This window comes from Trachypithecus francoisi, unplaced genomic scaffold (assembly GCF_009764315.1).
Source record: "Trachypithecus francoisi isolate TF-2019V2 unplaced genomic scaffold, Tfra_2.0 Lachesis_group17, whole genome shotgun sequence".
Classification (NCBI taxonomy): domain Eukaryota; kingdom Metazoa; phylum Chordata; class Mammalia; order Primates; family Cercopithecidae; genus Trachypithecus; species Trachypithecus francoisi.
The window spans coordinates 108,489,401-108,510,150 of NW_022681462.1; the positions used below are offsets into that span (position 1 = coordinate 108,489,401).

The 20,750-nt window shown below is 39.6% G+C and overlaps 1 long non-coding RNA gene and 1 pseudogene across 1 annotated transcript; both read left to right on the top strand.

The window, feature by feature from the left end:
* Positions 1-8,420: 8,420 nt before the first annotated feature.
* Positions 8,421-8,851, top strand: LOC117063055. The gene is made up of 2 exons (XR_004428705.1): positions 8,421-8,468; positions 8,565-8,851. It is a non-coding gene; the product is annotated as an uncharacterized LOC117063055 (long non-coding RNA).
* A 9,567-nt stretch (positions 8,852-18,418) lies between these two features.
* Positions 18,419-19,940, top strand: LOC117062814 (annotated as a pseudogene).
* The last annotated feature ends 810 nt before the right edge of the window (positions 19,941-20,750 follow it).

The window sequence follows — 20,750 nt, forward strand, 5'->3', positions numbered from 1 at the left end:
TCAGTCTCCAGCCTCCTCAAACTACCTGTTTCTCCAGAGTAAGCTTGAGCCTCTCAAAGCATGGATTAAAACGCATGGCTCTTCCAGATCTAAAATCTGAGGCTCTGCAATTTAAGTCACAGTTAGTCACTTCCATACTTATGATGGTAACATGCTTACATACTCAGTCTATTATTGTTTAATATTTAATGAAAGACACACATTTTGTTTACTTATGATACAGCAGCTAGTCTGTGTTCACCTGCATTGTCTCAGGGTCAGCTGTTTATTTCCCAGAATCCTGTCCCATTTCCTGGAGCCTATTGGCTGGAGGAGAGATCTGGTCAAAAGTTAAAGGTATATTGGCACTTTGGGAGGCCGAGGCGGGCGAATTGCAAGGTCAGGAGATCGAGACCATCTTGGCTAACACGGTGAAACCCCATCTCTACTAAAAAATACAAAAATATTAGCCGGACGTGGTGGCGGGCGCCTGTAGTCCCAGCTACTCGGGAGGCTGAGGCAGGAGAATGGCATGAACCCGGAAGGCGGAGCTTGCAATGAACCGAGATTGCGCCACTGCACTCCAGTCTGGGCGACAGAGCGAGGCTCTGTCTCAAAAACAACAACAACAACAACAACAACAACAACAAAAAATGTGTTGGGTGAAGACTTAGAAACACAGCTTTTCTGACAAAAACAAGCAATGGGGAAAAGATTCCCTATTCAATAAATGGTGCTGGGATAGCTGACTAGCCATGTGCTGAAGATTGAAGCCGGACCTTTTTCTTACACCATGCACAAAAATCAACTCAGGATGGATTAAAGACCAAAACTAAAAGTTTTGGTGTTAAACCCAAAACTATAAAAACCCTGGAAGACAACCTAGCCAATACCATCCTAGACATAGGAACAGGCAAAGATTTCATGACAAAGACACCAAAAACAACTACAATGAAAGCAAAAATTGACAAGTGGGATCTAATTAAACTAAAGAGCTTCTGCACAGCAAAAGAAACTATCAACAAAGCAAACAGGCAACTTACAGAATGGGAGAAAATATTTACAAACTATGCATCTGATAAAGGTCTAATATCCAGCATCTACAAGAAACTTAAACAAATTTACAAGAGAAAATCCCATTAAAAAGTGGGCCAAGGACATGAAGAGATACTTCTCAAAAGAAGACAAACATGGTAAACAAGAATATGGAAAAAAGCTCTAGATCACTGATCACTAGAGAAATGCTCATCAAAACCACAGTGAGGCACCATCTCACACCAGTCAGAATGGCTATTACTAAAAAGTTAAAAAATAACAGATGCTGGCAGGGTTACAGGGAAAAGTGAACACTTCTACAATGTTGGTGGGAGTGTAAGTTAGTTCAACCATGGTGGAAACATTATGGTGATTCCTCAAAGAGCTAAAAGCAGAACTACCATTTGACCTAGCAATCCCATTACTGGGTATATACCCAGAGGAATATAAATCGTTCTACCATGAAGATGCATGCATGCAAATGTTCATTGCAGCACTATGCACAATAGCAAAGCCATAGAATCAACCCAAATGCCCATCAATCACGGACTGGATAAAGAAAATGTGATACATATACACCATGGAATACTATGCAGCCATAAAAAAGAACGAGATTATGTCTTTTGCATTAGTATGAACGAAGCTGAAGGGTGTTATCCTTAGCAAACTAATGCAGGAACAGAAAACCAAATACCGCACAGTCTCACTTATAAGTGGGAGCTAAATGATAAGAACTTGTGAACACAAAGAAGGAAACAACAGACACTGGAGTCTACTTGAGGGGGGAGGGTGGGAGGAGGGCAAGGAGCAGAAAAGATAACTATTGGGTACTGGGCTTAACACCTGGATGATGAAATAACATGTACGACAAACCCCTGTGAGACGCCTTTACCTATATAACAAACCCTCCCATGTATCCCCAAACCTAAAATAAAAGTTAACTATAAAAGAAACACAGCTTATAATTCTTTTCCCTTAGGTACCATAAAGGTCATGGGCCATTTGCCACCTGAACAGTCAGTAACACATGAGTGGAAAGAAACTGAACACCCAGGGACACCAGAGACCATTCATTGTAGAGGAAGGAGGCAGGCATATCACGTAAGGCGAACTTCCTCCAGTTCCAGAGTGGTTCCCTTCTCCTCTTAAATGTGGGTCCCATGGAATTTAGGAAGTAAAGCAAATGAGAATGGCCCACAGGGGAGCAGTTCAAATGTGTGTAAAAGGATAGAGCAGCCCCACTGAGGAAGGAAGGCCAGACAAGAAATGGATTTGTAGGGAAGACAATGTGCACCCATCAGAGCTCTGATTCCTTCTCTTCCACTACCCTCCCCTGCCCACTAACATCGAAAAAGTATTGATGGCAAGTGTTGGGCTGTAACACATTTCCTTGCTTTACAATCTAGATTTGGGGGGTTAAATTTCAGAGATAATGAAAACATCCCCCTTTAGTTAACTTTTAATTTCATAATTGTACCTTTTTTAAAAAACAGATTTGTGAACATGTAAAGAAAAGAGTATGGGAGTAATTTATAATCAACAAATTTGTGTTCACTGGGTAAGTGACACTCACAGGGCATATGGCATACGAACATCCTGAGAGTAGGATCGTGGGGCATCCACTGGTGATTGTCCTTAGAGCTGGTGGGGGCCCAGCCTCCTGCTGTCCATGCAATGCTGCATGTACAATCGGTGTCTCCTTTAACTTCATAGCGATGCCACAAGGCAAATCACATTGTCTTCACTTTCTGCATAAGAAAACTAAGGCTGGATGAGAGTGTGCAGAGTTGGATCATGGATTTGTGTTTGGCTCCTTCTAGTTTCAAAACCTGTGAATATTTTCCTGTCTCTAATGCTAATCTTAGCACTGTATTTGGAATAAGCATATAAACATATAACCACAGTCCATTCAGGTAATATGCAATTAAATTATAAATAAATGCTCAGCAAGACTATGAGTGAGTGAATGAGCTATATATGAGAATAATGACTGGTTGAAGTGTTATTCATAGGATAAAGTAGAAATCATTTAAATGGCTAACAGTATAAGGAGGGTTAAATCAAGCATCCAGGTGTGGAAATAGCTGATTTACATATATAGTTTATGCCATGTAAAATGTTTATGATCTAACATTGGATGAAAAAACAGAAACAACATTTTATGTACAGTATAATCTAAATTTTCTACATTTCATTAAAAATGCAGGAATATAATTATCAAAATTTGAGTGATAAAATTATGAATAAATTTCTTTCTCTTATAACTCATTTTATATTTACCAAAGATCCTCCAAAGAGATTATACGCTTTTTTAATTAGAAAAAAAGTTATTTGTTAAAGAGATCATAAATTACATAATATTTTACAGAAGTTAAAAGCTGAGATTGTGAGGATTTCCAGGGACTCCTGCCACCAGCCCACCTTGCATCATCATTTACATGGAAATGTTGGGACTGAGGTGACCTCATGCCTCTCAATTCCCAGCCTCATTGCCTCTCAATTCCCAGCCAACTTTTTAATCTTCTGTTTATTACTCTCAGCCAATTAACTTCTATCTACAGTAGACAATATTTTGCCAGTTTTTTTTCAAAGTGGAGAAATACCGTGCTCTTTAAAAAGTCATTTAGAAGCACAGACTTCTCAATTGTATTACATCAAAATCACTAAAAGATAGAAAAAAGTGAAATTCACATATCAAAGAAATTATCTTTTGGCAAAAGACTCAATTTTGTTTTGAAATGTTTGTGAATATTCCATGCATGTGTCCAGATGCATACAGAATTTATTCATTCAATTAAGTTAAAAAATTAGATAACATGATAAATTCAAAAAGTAGTGAAGACACATTTTGTTTTTGTCTCTTTAACTGAGAAAACTGGCTGATGCCTCCTGTGTGCGAGCACTGTATAGCTGATGCAAGTATGGAAACAGAGGTTTTCTTACTTGCTGCTGCTGGCCCTGGCACTGGAGGTTGGTTCTGGGAGGGCAGGGTGTCTGTTTTTATAACCACTGGGCAAGTGCCACTCAAATACACACGGGTGTGTCTGCCCTCTAGTGGATGCTGGCAGGCACTGTTCTTATTACCACTCAGCAAGAGCCACACAAATACACACGGGTGTGTCTGCCCTCTAGTGGATGCTGGCAGGCACTGGGAGCAAATGTGACTATACACAAAATTAAAGATTTAAAATATACCCATTATCTCCAGAAGGGATTTAATTCTAACAGGAGGCTTTTTTGTTTTCTTTTTCAAATGGGCTGACGGGTAAAAATAATACAAGACTGGAGATGTTGGAAAAAAGCACACTGCGTTTGCCTTTCGGCATCTGTGATGACTGAATCCTTCCTCAGCGCTGCCACGGGGAGCACATTCACACGTGTGTCACAGAAATACCAGGGTTGGGTCAAAAAACCAAGTGTTACCTGGAGGAAGCCACAAAGGCTATGAGACTAAGCCTTCACCTAGAAGACACTTGACAGTTCAGAAACGGAGATCCTGCAAGGTGTCTCGGAGAGCTCAGCCCCTGCACTGTATGGAAGGGTGGGCAGTGGGGCCCAGGCAGGTGAAGAGAATTGTCCACTGTTGAGCATCATCAGCCTAAAACCCACATGCAATGCTGTTGCTGCAAAACTACCGACTATTGAAGACACAAACCACAGAAACAGAATCCCTTTGTGGTCTCACTGTGCAACTGGTGACTTTTCAGAAGATGAAGATTAAACATATTAATCATAAATTCAAAGTATCAGAAGAAACACTAGGGATTTTCTAACCTCTACTATCATGACTTTTTTTTTTTTTTTGCAAGAATCTTGAATTATTGTAAATAAGCTCACAGAGGTCAAAGTGCTCCCCTGAAGTCATCCAGAAGCCGGCTGCTAATCCCCACGTCTGACACATGTGTGTTTTCTTAGGATAATACAAAAATTAAAGATAAGGGAGAGAGAGGGGGACAGAAAGAGACAGAGAGACAGAGAGAATTGGAGCTAAGAGAAAACACTTTCATGTTTTGACCCCCAAAATTCCCAGTGAACATTCCCTTTGCCAGCGGGTGAAATCCAAGGCCCTGGCTCCAGGATCCTGCTCTTTCCTTTGTTGATTCCTGTTCAGATTTGGCATAGAAACAATATGGAACTTGTTACACTTCTCTGGGCAAGTCATTATGCTTTTGGCTCATAGGCTCCACTTCCCCAGACACCCCTTTGTCCTAAACTTCAAGTAATTCAGCTTCACCCTTCAGAGAACAGCTCAGCTGTCACTTCTTCTAAGGACCCTCCCAAGCCACCTCTCCAACAAAAGGGCCCCCACCTTGCTCTTTGCACCTCTGTCCCTCGAGGTGCTGCTGTCATTTGTGGAGGGTGGGACCCCGGGGACTAGAGCCCCTCTCATGCTGGAGACACTCGGCACTCAGTGTGTTCTGAGCGTATACAAGTACAGCAAGCTTGCACAGCTTTACAATGTGTACTCTCGTGTCTGGAATAGAGCCCCATTTTCATTGTTTGTAAAATGAGTAAGTGGGGCTGGGTGACCCACACTCTCTTTTCAACTCAGAAGTCCACTATGAGCCTGACATCAAATAGCTTCCCAGCCAGCACCAGGCCAGGACCCAGGTTATTCAATGTGCCTGTGTCCCCCACAGCATGGGGAAAGCATGTAGAAATGGGACCAGCTCTGCTGCCTGCTGCCCAGTACCAGCCAGCAACTCCAGGCTCACAAAGCCAAGGCACCTGCAGGAGATCTTGGTTATTTAGTAGCTGTGATTGGGCTAGGAGGGGAGTGTGTTCACTTCTAATTTTCCAGTGACTAGCATGAGACAGTTTGAAATGTGATTTTTTTCTCTTGGTCCCCCCCCCAAAAAAAAGGCTTTTTGACCTTCTCATCCTTGGAGCCACTGGCATTAGCTATGGGTCTGATAGTTTAAGAAAACTTTAGTCTCCAAAGTAACATTTTGATAAATAGTGTAATTCTTTATTACAGCAAAACCACTGCTTAAGTGGGCAAAACTCTAGAGGATAGGAAAACACATTCTTGAAAAATGGTGGTGATGCCCTGAATAATGTTAACAATTTTACATTACTAATAATTATTATTTATATTATACTATTACATAATGTAAACACTATTAAAATATATTTGTTTTCAAATAATGGCCTTAGTTTCTGTGGGCAGTGTCTCCTCATGGAAAGGTAGTGCATTCCTGCTAAATCATGGACAAAACGGGCCCCCAGGAGCTCCAGGCTGCAGCAGCAGCTTCTCATCTATGTCCTTCACTGCATGATGTTGTTGTTGACTTTGAAAGCTCCTTTTCATCTAGTTTTATCAACAGAGCTAGTATTTCATGAGGATCTACTACATGCCAGGTTCCAGAAAGCTAAATGCCTTTTGTTTGTTATTATTCACCAAATACAAATAACAACTCTCTTCTCATTACTCACACAACACAATTTAGCAGAGGGAGATTGAGCGACTTTCCCAGGGTCACACAGCTACTAAGAGCAGAGTCGTGTTTAGATTCATGTCTGAATACTGAACACCGAAATGAACCAGAGGAAATATCATATGTTTCAAAAGCCTATTCAAGCCATTTGTTCTTATTTTAAGGAAAATATTTATGCTAATTTTAAACTCCAAATACTTATGAATGGCAGAGAGATCTACAGTTTTGATTCTGATGTAAGAGATGATGCTTCCCCAGCTGGTTACTGCTACTACCATCCCACAACCCCGAGCATACTGGACAAATGTCTAAGCCTCGTAGTTAGTGGGGACAATGCTGGTGGAGTCTGAAGTTGTCATGTAGTGACTCATGAAAACTTAGGCAGATTTGGTGATATATGACACAGAGATGCAAAGAAATGCAGTAGCTGACAGACACAGGATGGCTCTGGGAGATGCAGAAGGAGCATGTCACCCAAAACAGAGCCAAACGGGTATCCTTAAGGAAGGAGCAAAGGGGCTGAAGAAGGGATTTGTCATGAGAGATGGGACAGGAAGTTCTCGAGAGGCAGAGGGAGAGCATGAGAATGTCAGGAAGAGACGAGAGATTCTCGCACATCTGGGAAGCTGACAATCCATCAGCATGGCCATGAGGAAAATAAGGAGAAGCGGAAATAATAGATGAGGCTGGATATAGAAGCAGGGTTCAAACTGTGTCTATTGTGGTAAAGAGTTGTGATTCTATCCAGAAGGCAATAGGTGGCATTCTAAACAAAGATCTTTTAAAACAAGAGTCAGAAAATATTTTCTCCAAAGGGTGAAATGTTAAATATTTTAAGTTTTCCAAGCCATATGGTCTCTATGTTAATGACTCAGCTCTTCCATTGTACCATGAAAACAGCCAGAGACGTGATATAACACATGTATGTGGCTGTGTCCCAGTACAACTTTACTTACAAATGCAGACTGCGTCAGACATGGGCCATGCATGGTAGTTTGCCACACCCTGTTTTAGAAAGCTCAGGTTTGTGATATAATGGAGAATGCCTATGAGAGCTCTTGCTTTAAATGGTAGAGTGAACATACACTGCAGTTCTATCCTGCTTGACTCAAGCCCTTGATAGTGAAAAGTAGAAAAGATAGATAGTAAATAGATAGATGATAGGCAGGTAGATAGATGATAGATAAAGAAAATACATAGCTTTTCCAGAAAACAGAAAGGGATAACTTCATGAACCAAAAACAAAGTAATATACTTTAGAAAGGAAGCAGGCCGGAAAACCCACAGTTGCAAAGCAAATAGAATTTCTAACTGCCTCTTGTAGCCCCTTCCTGGAAGTAGTCACAGCCGACTTCCTCCTCTGTTTTTTGTTTGTTTATTGTTTGCTTTTTTGTGGGGTTTGTTGTTGTTGTTTGCCTTTTTAAAAAAATTTCCTTTCCCTGCTTTTTTGTCACAGCAGCCTTTGTCACTTCAAACACTGCAAGTGTTCTTTAAAAAAAAAAATAAAATTATATCAACCTTTCAATTAAAATGCAACAGGTCTGAAACTTGGTATCTAGAGAGGTGAGATGGACAAAGGAGCCCTTGTTACTCCACGTTTTCTTGCACCAGCCTTCACCTTGCACACGGCAACAGACAATGCACAAAGCCACTTCCTTATGGACTGAAATTCTAATCCATTTATGACTGGCCTTTCCATCCTTCACCTTCCCCTCTCCCATGCTGTGAATGATTGTATTGGACATTTTTGTTTTAATCTCAGTGACAGAAACACAGGTAGCTCTAATATAACTGTGACCCAGATGCTTCTGTTTCTAGCATGTATTTATTTTGTAGCTAACATTTACATCCATCATTTTTCACGTCTTTTGAAAATAATTAGGCAATATCTCATCTAAGGTAGAATGTTTCTAGTGTTGTGTTCTGAGGGAGAAAAACTAATCTGTTCTCTTTCCACTGCATTCCAAGAACAGTAAGAGGACGTTGTGCTTGAATAATTTGTATCCACACTACAGAGTGGGCAATAAGCAGATTAGTCAAAACAATTCTGATTCACTTCAGTAACAGCCTCCTCCAACTCATTTTTTCTCAACAAACTTATTTTTCCAGCAGAAGAATCCCAGACTTCTTAGAGAACCTAGTGACGTTTTGCACCTTAAATCTGTGAAATCATCATGTTTTCTTCTGCCATATCCATAGTTCAAAGATGAGGCAAAGCTAGATGCATTCCTGAAGGAATCCAAGAAATTCCTCCTTTCTCTCTCTGGAATGAAATGAAATCTCTAGACTATCAGTTCTAACCTTCAAAAACCAAATCTGTTATTGAGATCTCCTTCAAATACTACTGTAGACCCCAGTGTTTATTCATTAAATTTTTTAAATATTTGTTTTATTTGGAATCAATTTATTTGTAAGTTTAGTATTTGTATTACTATAAGGGAGAAATGTTTAAATCTGTCTATGCCATATGTGCCTCTGGCTTATTGCCCAATTAATTGTAGCCTCAGGCTAAACTTTGGTTTCTGTCTTTAATTTTTGTCAGAACAAATATAAGTCATCTCAAAACATCCGCTTTTATTGTAGGGACTCATGCTGCCATCTCCATTCCTCTCTCTTTTCTTGCAATCTGGGTGGAAATTATTTAATATGAACATTTAAACCACCTTCACTCTCCCATGTCCGCTATCAGCACATTCAAACTTATCCAGCCAAGGCTGTCATGTTAGGCCAGGGATTTTTTAGGAATCTATTTTGCTGTGATGCGGCTGGTACCCCTTTGACTCATTTTATCACCCCAGAGTTCTTTTCATTTTAGGAGCCCAAGAGGGCAGGAAAAGAATTAGGTGAGCAATTAAACCCTCTGAGTCAGGAGCGTCTCCATTTGTGTTAAGCAATGTTGTAGAACATCATATTTCATAAGCTCCTAGCAGATGAGCCACGTAGCTGCTGACCACACATGCCTGCTTGCTGTTGTGAGCTCAGACACCATCATCATTAGTCTTTTCCACCTCTGGAGGGAATTATAAGGGCAATTTAATAACCTGTAAATCATAGAGAGTTAAAGGTACTTCCCCAAAATGCTGATGACAGAATGAAAGGTGAGGAGTGTTAGCCACAGGTCAAGATTGCAGGAAAGTCTCTCAATGTGGGTTGTTGAAGAAATGTAGGTCTTTTTTCTTTTGGAAGTCTCCCTAGAATGGGGTCAAGGACTCTGACCATTCTAGGGTGAAAAATTGGGGTATTAGACACCCTCAGATATTTATCCCAAGTCTTCAATTTGGGCTCTTAATTAGTTTGTTCAACCATCACAAACTCAAATGCTAACCAGGGCATTTGAATCTCTTCATAGTCCAAATCAGCACCATCTTTTAAAGTTAAGTTTCTCATTATTCTCATCTGACATACCTTATTTATCCCACACCCACCCCAATAACATATTGTGCTCACTGTTATCTTTGAGATAACACTTGAATTTTACTCAACCTGGAGTGCTCTTCACATGTCTTGTCCAGATCCAGTTCGGACTCATTCTTCAGCTCTGCATTAGTCAATGGGGGCTAGGTGACAAACAACCTCCAAATTTCAGTGGCTCAAAAATCTTCTTCCTCATTTATATACATCTCATCTTGGGTCAGGTGAGAAGTAGCTCTGTGCTGTGTCATCCTAACACAGGAATCCAGATGGAAGAAGGAACCATCAGTAAGATCTCCCATTGCTACAGAAAAGAGAAAAAAGCATGCAAAATAGAACTCTGTTTCTTGGAAATTTCTCCTGAAAAAGTCACGTGTTATTTCTTCTCACCTCCATTGGCAAAGAAAAAAAAAGTCATGTGGCCATGTGAAAATTTAAGTAGGTGAGATAGAGCAGTCAGAATGCATTCATAAAAAGTGAACTGAAAATATTTGGAGAGCAGCACCAATGACTATCATGAATGCCAACATGTATCCCTAACAACCCAGTGCTGTTACCCTCCAAACTCTTTATGTCTTGCAAAGTATTAGAACTTCTTATCTGAAGCCATACCACTCAGAGGGACTGCAAAATATGTAATGACATCTCCTTTAGGATGTCCTTAGAGAATTCAAGGAAAAGAAGTTAAATAATTTAAAAGTGCTTTTGCGTACAGCTATTTAGCACTAGAGGGTAAGATTAGAGATACATCGTAAAGTTAATAATAGGGTTAGGGTTAGGATTAGGACTGGGTCAGAGTCAGGGCCGAAAGTATGGTTAGAGGTGGGGTCATGGTTAGGGTCAAGATCAAAGTCAGGGTCAAAGTAAGGGTCAGAATTAGGGACCAGGGCAGGGATCAGGGTATAGGTTCAGGGTCAAAGTCTTGGGACAGGGTTTGTGTTAGGATTAGAACCACAGCTTTGTTCTCCTCAGGATCCACCTGAGAGTGGGTCACCATGGCTTTGGAGCACCTGGTAGCATGTCCACCGTGAAGACTAGAGTTTCATTGTCCTTAAGACTGACACGGTGAGACGCGACTGCACGCCATTGAGGAAGGTGAGGCAAAAGCTTCCTGTCTGCTCCCCGCGTGCTAAGGAGGGAGCTCTGCTATGGGCTTTACTTTCACATGTTACATTCTACAAGTCTTGTTTTACAAAAGTCTCCCTTCCTTGAGGCTTTGGCTGCTCATCGCTACTCATCATCACAGCGTGCCATAACATATGGTAAGATTTGGGTTTGTTTCTGGGGAGAGATCTTGGTACAGAGAAAGCAGAAATGCTTAGAGCCACCATCAGGACAGTTGGGATGAAAGCTGGGGATGGGCAGAGGCTGGAGGAAACATGTGCACCCCCTGTAAACACTTTTATTCATGTTTTAATTACTCATTTTTCTTACAGTGTTAAAGTAGTAAAAAATAGTAAAAAAATTGAAAAGTAGCCATATTAAAACTTGCAATATTATTTAAGTTTAAATACATTATTTGTACCTCATCATTTTTTATTTTGTTGAGAAAGTCTAAGGTTAATTGGCAGCATATTTGTAATAGTAGATAGAATAATGTCTGTTTTATAAACATTGACATCCTACATTACATGTGTGAACCCTGAAAATCTGACACAGCTCTCAGATTTTTTGGAAAGTTTATTTTGCCAAGCTTGAGGATGCACGCCTGCAATGCATCCTCAGGAGGTCCTGACAACACGGGCCCAAGGTGGCAGGGGCTCAGCTTGGTTGTATACATTTTAGAGAGACATGAGACATCAATCAATATGTGTAAGATGTACATTGGTTCAGTCCAGAAAATTCAGAAGGCCAGACAGGGGGCTTCCAGGTCATAGGTTGGTAAGAGCAAATGGTTTCATTCTTTTGTGTTGCTGATGACTCTCTCCAAATGAGGCAATCAGATATGCGTTTATCTCAGTGGGCAGATGGGTGACTTTGGATAGAATGGGAGGCAGATTTGCCCTAAGCAGTTCCCAGCTTGAGTTTTCCCTTTAGTTTAGTGATTTTGGGTCCTCAAGATTGATTTTCCCTTCACAAGGTCTAACATGTTTTCCTATGAGCATTACTTATTCATTGTGCATTTTATTACACAAATAAGGCACAGATTTTTAAAAAATCATCAACTTCGTGGCTAGCTATATAGACATAATTACATAGAAGCTCAACTAAATTTGCAAACACTCCAGAGTTTGGGTTTCCAATAATTCTTTGTGATTCTTTAAAAGGTAAAGTATTTTTTTCCCCATAAAACATAGCAACATCTAAACTCACCCATAGAACGTCCTGCCATTTCTGTTTCTCTAGTTTCCTCATTTTCTGCAAAGCCTCACTGAGGAAATTGACTTTGAATATCCTTTTACACTCTTCTGTTTTAGAAAGCATTGTGGTAAAACATTGAATCATCATGGTCATGAGTTCTGTTCATATTCTTTCTTTCTTTGAATACTTTTTCCCAGTGGCTAATATTTGATTCTGTTATATTATGGCTAAAAGGTAGGCATGGGAACAAAACAAAGACAAGAAGTCTTTGGAGTAAGTGATCCCATCACAATGAATCAATTTTCCATTGGAACATATTTTTACAAAGTCACTCTTTTGAAAATATTTAGTCATGAATTGAAACAGAGTCTGTAAGGTTATTTTTTTTTCCTGGTCTAAAGTGAACAGCATTTTAGAGAATGAACCAGGACACAACCACAGCCCAAGAAAAAAATATGATAATTAAGTTTACACATATGTGTTACTACTGTAACAGAAAACATGTAAAGAGCATTTGTTTTGATTTATATATCAGTCTGCAATCTGCACTGTTTAATTTTTTGTGTCATAAATGCTCTTATTTAAAAAAACAGGACTAGTTAACAGTGTCAATTACTAGTAATTCATGGTATAAATAATTAACCAAGGAAGTGTTCAAAAATATATAACAATATTTTAAATACAGTTTTATTTTACATCTTTTTTTTTACTTACACAGAAATTGCCAAAAACAAAAAAATGCAGAGATTTCCCATGTAGCCACAACCTAGTTTCCTCTCTTATTAACATCTTCTATCAGTGTGTCTCACATGGCTTATTATATCTTACATAATTTGTCATAGTTAATGAACCAATACTGATAGACTTTTTTTTTTTTTTTTTTTTGAGACGGAGTCTCACTCTGTCGCCCAGGCTGGAGTGCAGTGGCCAGATCTCAGCTCACTGCAAGCTCCGCCTCCTGGGTTCATGCCATTCTCCTGCCTCTGCCTCCCTAGTAGCTGGGACTACAGGTGCCCGCCACCTCGCCCGGCTAGGTTTTTGTATTTTTTAGTAGAGACAGGGTTTCACCGTGTTAGCCAGGATGATCTCGATCTCCTGACCTCGTGATCCGCCCGTCTCGGCCTCCCAAAGTGCTGGGATTACAGGCTTGAGCCACCGTGCCCGGCCTGATAGACTATTATTAACTGAAGTTCATATTTCATTTTGATGCCCTTGGTTCTGTCTTACTCTGACCCAGGATCCCATCCATGTGATCCATCCATGTGTAGTCATCACGTCCCTGTAGGCTCTTCCTGGCTGTGACAGTGCGTCAGGCTTTCCATGTCATGATGACCTTGCTAGTACTGAGGAGGATTGGTCAAGAATTTCGTAGAATATCCCCCATTGTCACTGCATATTCTCAAGGTGAACTGTCACCTTTGATGTTCACTTGGATCATTTGGAAGAGCTACTGTTTGTCAGGTCTCTCCACTGTGAAGTTATTTTTCCTCCTTGCCCATACTGCATGTGTTCTTTTGGAACAAGTCACTGTATGGAACCCACACTTATGGAGTGAGGAGTTGGCTCCACATTATTGATGGCTGAGTGTCTACATCAATTATTTGGAATTCTTTTGTAAAGGAGTTTTCTATGCAACTCCATTTTCTTATTCACCTGTGTATACAAATACAGACACCTAGATAATTACTTTCAGCTTTAGTTATTATTCAACACTACAATTCATTCCTGTGTTGGCCATCAGTAGCTGTTTTTATTGGCTATTATTTTTCTTTGATATATTTTAATTTTTTTTAGTACTTACTTACTTTCTGATACTTCAAGATTATCCTGACTCCTATATTTACTGCCCCAGTTCTAGTATCAGACATTTCTTCAAAGAGCCTGATTCCTTTCAGAATGGTAGGAAAGCTTACATCTGGCTGCCAAATGAGCACATTGTTGAATGAGCACTTGTTCCTCATTAGCAATGCTAGGAAGTATATGTGTGTGTCTAACCTACCTATACACATCTAATTATAAAGTTTTCTATGTAGAACTGTGTGTATCTATATTAAACTAAACATAAGTTTACTTTCATGTCTCCACCTCTGATCTACTATCACATGAACCATTCTAGCCTTCTCTCCTTGCTAATTTGTAACCTCCCACTTCAACAGTGAGAGACCTGGTTCCTACCATCTGGATTTATGTAAGTCATTGTTTTATTCCAGATATAGATACTGTGGTTTTACAATTGTTCACAATTGCTTCTGTTAGAAAGAACTTTATTAAATGGAATCCAGTGATGAAGTATAGTTCATTTGCCTTCAGCATACGGATTCTATTCATTTTCAAAGTGACTTAGATCAACACCATTTTCGCTACACCTTCAGTGAGTTTTTTCCTACATTTGTGTCTTAGTCTGTTTTGTGCTTCTGTAACAGAATACCTGAGGCTGGGTAATTTATAAGTAAAAAAGGTCCTTTTGGCTCACAATACTGGTGGCTGGAATGTCTGAGATTGGGCAGTTGCATCTGGTGGAGTCTCAGTCTTTTTCACCTCATGGTGGAAAGTGGAAGGGGAGCAAGAGGCGTACCAGAGATCACATAGCAAGAATGAAAGCAACAGGGAAGCCAAGGAACCCAGACTCTTGTACTACTTACTCCTGCAGGAATTAATCCATTTCTGTGAGAGCAAAACTCACTCATCCCCATGGAGGACATTAATCTATTCATGAGGGATCCGTCCCCATGACCCAAACACCTTCCACTAGGCCCCACCGCCCCACACTGCCACATTGGGGGTCAAATTTCAACACGAGTTTTTGCAGGGACAAACCACATCCAAACCATAGTAATTTGTAGCATAGTTAAATTATTTTTCACATGATGTATTCAATCCTGGGATACTCCACATCCTGAGTAATTTTATTTAATTTGAATAGAGTTTGATTTACCCATTTGGTTGCAAAATTCTGCATATTTTGACCAACGCATTGTGGGAGGTATCCCACTATTAAAGTACCATATGGAATGCTTCAAACCCCCACCCCATGGAGCCAAAGGTTTCCCATCCGTGTAGTTTGCCTTCTGCAGTTCTCATTAAATGAGGTCACACTGTGTGTATTCTCCTCAGACTGTCTTCTTCCACTTAGCAATGTGCATACAAGATTCACTCATGTCTTTGTGTGAGTTGATAGCTTGTTCCTTTCTACGGCTAAATAGTATTCCATTGCATGAATGTACCACAGTTTGGTTATGCATTTTGGGGAGCAAAACCTTCCTCTTCTAACTTTGTTCCAGGGTTGGAGACCTTCAAATTAACTGACAATAGATACATTAGTAGGAGAGACAATACTTGGCTTCTTATTCCACAAGTATCATTGTGGGACAAAATTCATCAGATGGCAGGATCCAGTTTACAAAGAGGTAAAAATAGCCCCAAAACAAGAAACAAAACTAGAATCTGATAACCCACAAGAGCTATAGCTTTCCTTAAAAAAAATTTTTTTTTTTTTGAGACAGGGTCTGGCTCTGTCACCCAGGCTGGAGTGCAAAGGTGCAACAATCTCAGCTCACTGTAACTTCTACCTCCTTGGTGCAAGTGATCTTCTCTCCTCAGCCTCCTGATTAGCTGGGACTACAGGCATATATCATCATGCCCATCTAATTTTTGTATTTTTGGTAGAGACGGGGTTTCAACATGTTGCCCAGGCTGATCTTGAACTCCTGGCCTCCCAAAGTGCTGGAATTATAAGCATGTGCCACCATGCCTGGCCAAGTTATAGTTTTCCATTGAAACATAAAATTTCTCTCTGTAGTAACTATCATTTTTGATCATCAAAGTAAGACTCTTCTTCTTTTAAAATTAAGTCCAGTTTTGTTACATTTTGCTTATTTACGTAAGTGCAGCAAGAACAGGAGATGACCACATAGGTGCTTTCAAGTTTCTTTGCTGGAAGTTTTCATACAGAATCTCAGATTTGACTTTTAAAGGCCTTATCAGGCTAAAAGCCAAGCTAAGAACATACTATCAAATTTCAGCTGCAGTCCTTATAGCTTTGTGTGAATTCCTGTCTTCTTGAGGCCCCCAAAATATCCCCAAATTCCTGGGCCTACCAGGAAATGACCTTCTTTAGTAACCTGTAAGGCTGTGAACCCTGTAATGTAAGTATCAGGCTGACTTTTCTCAGAGTGCTGTTGGGAATGAAGTTTTTGGTGTTCCAAAAAAAAAAGGAATTAACATGGGAACAAATGATCTCTTAGCAAGGCGAGCTTTACTTTCTGCAGAAAGGGTGCTACTCAATAGCTGTCCAGCCACAAGAGCACACCGAACAAAGGAGACAGAGTTACTTATAACCTCATGTGTCTACCCTACTGCTGTGTCCAGTTACCATTGGCTGGAATAGGACCTCACACTTTACACTTTACCCAATTGGCTATTAGTTTAAAACTTTCTTAATTAGGTAAGGGGAATAGAACAAAGAAAGGAAAGGAAGTTGCCAGGGATAGTTAAGGAAGCATCTCCAATAAGGAATGGCATACACTATGGGCTGGGGCTTGTCTAGTTCTGTCCAGGCATGCCAGAACAAGCTAGGACAACTGATTTGGAACACACGCACGCACACACACACACACACACACACACAACACACAAATAGTGGATAGCAATCTTATAGTTAGAAATTGTGACTTTTTACAATCTTTGAAGAAGAACTTTCCCATTTCTCACAGTGCTTTGTAAGCATTGTCTCCATAAAAGTCAACCTTACTTCCTTAAAATTGCTGGTCATAACTGATCTTAGGTACACTTCCAAAATATGATATTCCAGTAAAAACTTTGATAATATAACCAAATTTTTCAATTATGTCCTGTTATAAAGTGAACAGATTCTTATTGGACTTTTGCTAATAACTATATCATCATGAAAATAAGAATATTCAGTAAGAATTTCAAAATTCTGGAGAAATCAGGCAGGGGAAAAAAAGATAAATACTTCATTTCTGTTTACAAAAGTATAATCTACTAAATTGTTGTAAGTTACAGTTAGATTAAGAGAAAGAGATTTCTTAAATCCAGAAACTAGAACATTAAAGAACCAGCAACGCTCTAAAAAGCTATAAAATTATAATCAATTTTCATCAGTTCATTCAGTGCCATGTAATCAATTCCAGTCTTGCTGGATCTTGGGTTAGCAGTCTCATGACCCAATCAATTTCTCCACCAGGCTTCTGGAGATCTTCACTGAGTCAAGTGTATGGTCTTAAAGTTATTTAAGCAGTATCATCAGAAGCCTTTAACCAGAGTATCTATCATACTCTTTTCCATGAGTCTCAGAAGGAGTCCTGTATTGGAGATGAGCATTCTGACCTGTAGCTGATCGCAGGAGCTTTCAGGAAAGCATCAGGGGGAAATAATATCTAAATGATAAAGAGTATGAAATGGCTGTGATTATACCACAGTTGACAAGGATATTCGATTTTTTCTGTGGCACACAACATTTATTTATTTATTTATTCATTTATTTAGAAACAGAGTCTCGCTCTGTAGTACAGTGGCATGATCTCGGCTCACCGCAAGCTCCACCTCCCAGGTTCATGCCATTCTCCTCCGTCAGCCTCCCGAGTAGCTGTGACTACAGGTGCCCGTCACCACGCCCAGCTAATTTTTTGTATTTTTAGTAGAGATGGGGTTTCACCGTGTCAGCCAGGATGGTCTTGATCTCCTGACCTTGTGATCCACCCACCTCAGCCTCCCAAAGTGCTGGGATTACAGGCATGAGCCACTGCGCCCGGCACAACATTTAAAATAATAATTGGAATTATGACTCATAACTCTATACTGGCACATAGCATGGATAAGGAGGACATTGACAAATTTCCAGGAATTTTATATAATTTCTGAAAACATAACATTTTACCCATACAAATATAACAGAGGGAAGGTTAGATATCTCTTTTTATTTGTCTCTTTTGTAAGGGTTTCCCTTATAAAAAATACATCCTACTTTACTTGTGAAACATGCCCTACTTTTCTTGCGTGCTTTGCATAGAGTTGTTTCTTGTTATTCTATTGCTTCTAGTAGTTTTATTTATGCATATTGATTATAATTTTAATACTTAGGAATCTTTTATTTGCCAGAGAAACCTAACAAGTAAACAGTTATAAACTGTCACATATTAGCATTCCACAGTAGGTTAGAAAATGTATGAGTGTACCATCTCCCAACATCTACAGGAATGTGTTTCCTCATCGTACAATTTCTCATTGTGGTAGACAAAGACATGTTTATTAATGGTCCAAAATATCTTTAGTCCCTCTGTAAAAATAAGAAGCGAAAAGTATATAAACTTGAATTATTTATGTTCAGTATGTAATGTTTTAGTATTGTATCTTATTTATAAATGGTCTAGATATTTAATGCAAATCTTTTACTTAGCTTAACTTTAAGGTTAAAAATTACCAAAAGTATTTTGGAAACTACTATTAAGCAGATTTACAGTAAACAAATTATTTTTGAAATAATGTTTTTCGCTTTTCACAAGATGGCACCGAAAGTGAAGAAGGAAGTTCCTGCCCCTCCTAAAGCCAAAGCCAAAGCCAAAGCTTTAAAGGCCAAGAAGGCAGTGTTGAAAGGTGTCCACAGCAACACACAGAAAAGAAGATCCGCATGTCACTCACCTTGAGGTGGCCCAAGACACTGCGACCCCGGAGGCAGCCCAAATATCCTTGGAAGATCATCCCCAGGAGAAACAAGCTTCACCACTATGCTATCATCAAGTTTCTGCTGACCACTGAGTCGGCCATGAAGAAGATAAAAGAAAACAACATGCTTGTGTTCATTGTGGATGTTAAAGCCAACAAGCACCAGATCAAACAGGCTGTGAAGAAGCTCTGGGACATGGATGTGGCCACAGTCAACATCCTGATTCGACCTGATAAAGAGAAGAAGGCGTATGTTCGACTGGCTCCTGATTATGATGCTTTGGATGTTGCAACAAAATTGGGATCATCTAAACCGAGTCCAGCTGGCTAACTCCAAATATATGTATATCTTCTCACCATAAAGAAGAAATAATGTTTTTCATAAGAATGACAACTTAATTAAAATCAAATTTATAAGCTTTAAGATTTTATGTTTCTAGTAAGTATAATATTAGCTTATTGGAGTAGAACTCAAGCAGAATAGGAATTTATGTTTGTTTTATATTCAATAGTGGTAACTTTGAAGACGTAGTTGTTTTATTACACCAAAAATATTATATTAACCTTATTTAACTAAGTTTTATCCAAATCGTGTTAACTTAAAAAACATTTGATCAGTTCCTGTATTTCTAGGAGTTTGGTGAATATTTATTTATAAATGCTTATTCTTTTCCAAGCCAAGTTAGAATAGAGCACTTTTAAAGGATTTTATAAATGAATTTTGCAACGCTATCCTGAGTTAAGAAAATATCACATATACATAACACACATTAATAGACATACAAACACAAATAGAGATTTCATAGCTTTGATCCTGAAATTTCAGCCATGAATCAGGCATAAATATTCTGATGGTTAATTTTAGACATCTACTTGATTGGATTAAGAGACACACATAGCTGGTATAACACAATTTCTGGGCATATGTGTGAGGGTGTTTCCGGAAGACACTGAGATAACCCTGACCCAATGTAGATGGGCACAGTTATGGTTTGGCTGTGTCCCCACTCAGATCTCATCTTGAATCGTAGTTCCTATAATTCCTACATGTCGTGGGAGGGACCCAGTGGGAGGTGACTGAATCATGGTGGTGGTTACCACCATGCTGTTCTCATGATAGTGAGTGAGTTCTCATGATCTGATGTTTTTATAAGGAGCTTTTCCTGTTTGGCTCAGCACTTCTCCTTGTTGCTGCCATGTGAAGAAGGACATCTATAGTCAGCAGAGGTTTGAGAAGGGAGAGTTTGGTCAACTGAGACGTTCCCATGAAAGGAGCAAGATCAAGATCACAGAGACACCATGAAACAAAAAGCCAGGAATAACTTCCAACCCAAGAGGAGAACACAGAGGCCTCAAAACCAAAGCTAGGATAAGAAACTTGTAGCCCAAGAGTTACCTTCCAGACAAAGAAGCCTGAGATTCCAACCCAGCTTCAGAGAGTACTCACTCAAAATGTTACTCAAACTGTAGGCTTTTTAATGACTTAGCCATGCATGCAAAAGGCATTTCCTAAGGTGGCACAGAAGAGGGAGCCCCTATATCCAAAGACAGCCAGGAGAAAGAAAAACTCCTGTTGCCAGAGCCAGTGGGCAAAGGCAACAGAGAAAGAGACAAGGGTCCTTATGGGATGAGACCCTTGCAGATTTAGACTTATACAAACTCCTGAGAACTGGCAGGATGACAGCCATAAATGGGGTACCAACATTTCTACTCATTGGATTACAAGTTCTCAGGCATCCAAAATGATTAACAAAATGAAGATTTCTAGGGCTTCCGTGGGAGAGTATGGAAGGTCTTTTTGAACTTTTTAATGCTGTCAAATGAAGAATGATGAGCTTCATAAATTCGGAGAGATTTCATTATGTTTTTGTTTTTTTGAGTTGGAGTTTCACTCTTGTTGCC